This window comes from Schistocerca gregaria, chromosome 6 (assembly GCF_023897955.1).
Source record: "Schistocerca gregaria isolate iqSchGreg1 chromosome 6, iqSchGreg1.2, whole genome shotgun sequence".
Classification (NCBI taxonomy): domain Eukaryota; kingdom Metazoa; phylum Arthropoda; class Insecta; order Orthoptera; family Acrididae; genus Schistocerca; species Schistocerca gregaria.
The window spans coordinates 391,546,346-391,549,352 of NC_064925.1; the positions used below are offsets into that span (position 1 = coordinate 391,546,346).

Consider the following 3,007-nt stretch of genomic DNA (forward strand, 5'->3'; position numbering starts at 1 on the left):
GCATTTGTATACTTACAACATCAATATCTGACTCATCATTTACTTCCTCAGTCCGTTCATCCTCCAGAGTCCTCCCCTGTGTTAGTGAAGATGTCCCACATCGCACCTATTCTCGATCCAGGGTGAACTGCAGGAGATCGTAGTACCAAACCGTCGGTTCTGGCACGTTTTCAGCAGCGCTTCCAGTTGCTGATATAGCGTCCTGTATTCTTCTAAACTGTCGCCGGAATAGACGCTCGCAGAGGACTAATTTTGTAATAACAAACACTTTGTCTGCTGTGCGATTTACCTCTTTACACTTAGCTATAAGAACTTCGTAGGCTTTGTTCCTCATATTCGTATTGGAGCAGTCCTTCGATTTTATCTCCCACAAACATGGCGATTCTCTGTAAATATTAATGAAACCCGCCCAGAAGTCTTTGTTTTCCTCGAACAACATTATCACGACAGCAGCGAAAAGCAGTGACAACGAAAGAAGTAGTGAATAACACAGAGTCGGACACCGTACTGACGGAATGTGGGCTCGGAGGACGCCGCCGGCCTGAGCTGTGGCCCCGGCTCAGCAGGTGGTGGTCGGGGAAGCAGGTAGCGGCTCGCCGGTCGAGGCGGCGCACCCGAACTTCGGACACGAGCTGGAGCCCATCGCCAACACACAGGCGAGCCGGTCGTCGCCAACCCTCTCAACGGGGCGGTCGTCGCACCGGTCCGGCTGTGAATGGCCTGCTAACGGGGCTGCCGCTTCCGCTGTGGCTGCTACGGCTACGACCGGCTCTTCATTTAAACGTACCCCTTCTATAGCTCCGGCGTAGCTGCCAGTAATGTTCTGTTACCCGGCATTCGTATTTGGTTGACGAGGCAGTTGCGCCGGTCGTTTGCTTCTCGGGAAAATTGCGCGCATACGCTCTGCGGACTTGCATATGGAGCACGTCTGGGGCTGGCCATTGTACTGCACCACTCCACGGTGCCCTCCAAACATCACGAAAGACGGCACATGTTTCTTTAACACTATCGTCGCAGCCCTTATTCCCGAGTCGACTACGTACCTGTGTCCCGCTCTCCAGAACTGGTGGTTCACCGATAAAACTTCCCCATATAGTCTGATGAATCGTGCGAATACCTCATAAGGCACCTCGAAGGGCACCCGGTGTTCCCAGGCGGTCACCCATCCAAGTACTAACCGGGCCCGATGTTGCTTAACTTCGGTGCTCGGACGAGAACCGGTGTATTCAACATGGTATGGCCGTTGGCACCCTTATACTGCAGCCGCACGACAGAAGACACCTCTGCCTCTTCTCCCAACACACACAATCGCAGTTATCGGTGACACATTTGACGCAGAGCACGTCCTTCCGCAACGGCTGCTCGGTGCGCCGCCTGTCATTCGTTTCACTTGGTGCGTGCGGAGTCCGACACTCGAGGGCGACGCATCTTGTTCCTGTTATCCGGCGTGGGGCTGTGCGGGGTGTAGCAGTGTCCTGCTGCAGAGCGCCCCCGGCAGCTTCCAGATATATGCGTGATCTGTGCAGTGCATTCGCACCTGTCCCCTTCCGACCCGACTTCGCTCGACTGCCGCTCAGGTCGTGACGCATATGACACCACAAGCACGACAAACATCTGCGAGACAGGCGTGAGCCTAACGGGCGTGTCCGAGACGCCGTTCGCGGCCAGTAGAGCTGTGCAAAAACAGGGACACAAGACACAGGAGGGTCGCCAAAGCATCCATCTCCTCTAGCGACGAAAGAGAAATTTTTGTTTACAAGTTTGCGGTTGTACACTGCTACAAAACAATAAGCTCTTACGTGTTTCACAACATTTCTGTCGATCCGTACTATTTTGTTATTTTCAGAGACTTTTATCAAATCTTCCTTGGCACATTCTTCTTCGAACCGAGTCCAAAATTGTTATGGGAGCCTCTTTGTCACAACAGAAAGGTAGTATGAGAAGAGGGCTGTCTGGGCTAGCGACATAAAAAATAGAAAATGAAGGGGAGCAACAGGACCCTTTTTTTTACCAAGAGCACCCTTTTTTTCCCTAAACTAAATATACTTTCTTGTAAGATCAGGCCCGGGGTGGCGGTGGAGGCAAAGCGGGCAGGGGTCGCAATCCGATGCCTGGCCACAGTGTCTCCCTCGCCCCCCCCCCCCGCCCCCCCCCCCCAACCCGAGAACTGGGAATAACGGAAGTAGTGGTGTGTTGTACTCTCTTTATTATTATTTGACATGATTTCTTTTTTTATTTTTTTCTTTATTTTTTTTCTTTGATGTTGATCCTTTAAGAAAACAAAGAACCATGTGGTCAGCGGAAATGTGTCCAAAACCAAGTGGGAACAAATAAGGTAATTGGAATGTGTGGTAATAACGTGAGAAATGAAGAACGAGACGCGAAACACAAATAAAAACCATTCTAGGGGGCAATGGCCACAATTCGGCAGCGGAGATCCACCGCCGCCAAAGAAAAGCAAAGAAAGTGACTCTCAAAAAATAACACAAACAACGATCACACGAAACATGCCAAACATGTCTGGCGCGCGGGAATGGTTAAGTCCACGCAATTCGGCAGCAGCAAACATATTTCGTCTTCTCGATAAGTTTGATTTCCGAGCCCAGGAGGCAACCATATCAACACAAAGTACCTTTAAGTACCGTCTCACATTTCAGGGACAATTGAATGACAGTCCGGCAATAGTCGCAAAAAGTTAAAAGTCAACAGTAGGTAACAAGCGTCAAATCTAGGAGAGAAGACCAAAAGGGACATTTCTAAGGACAACCACCCAAAATGGCGGAAGAAAAGTCGATCAGGTGAGACAAAATTACTGTCAGACATCAAGAAAACAGAACAATGTACCATTCCGCACATCCCACCAAAAGGAACAGTGGAATGGGGAGTACATAATCACGGCCGAAGAGAAATATGTAAATTGGTAAAGGCGGTCCGTAAAGGGACATCTAAAAATCGGGCATAATTGGAAACACACTGCGGATTCTGTTTCTCCCGTCCATAATAGTCC

At 50.0% G+C, this 3,007-nt stretch overlaps 1 non-coding gene across 1 annotated transcript; it reads right to left on the reverse strand.

Moving 5' to 3' along the window:
- Positions 1–1,129: 1,129 nt before the first annotated feature.
- On the reverse strand, positions 1,130–1,248 carry LOC126279259 (5S ribosomal RNA). The gene has a single exon (XR_007550794.1). It is a non-coding gene; the product is annotated as a 5S ribosomal RNA (ribosomal RNA).
- Between the last annotated feature and the right edge of the window lie 1,759 nt (positions 1,249–3,007).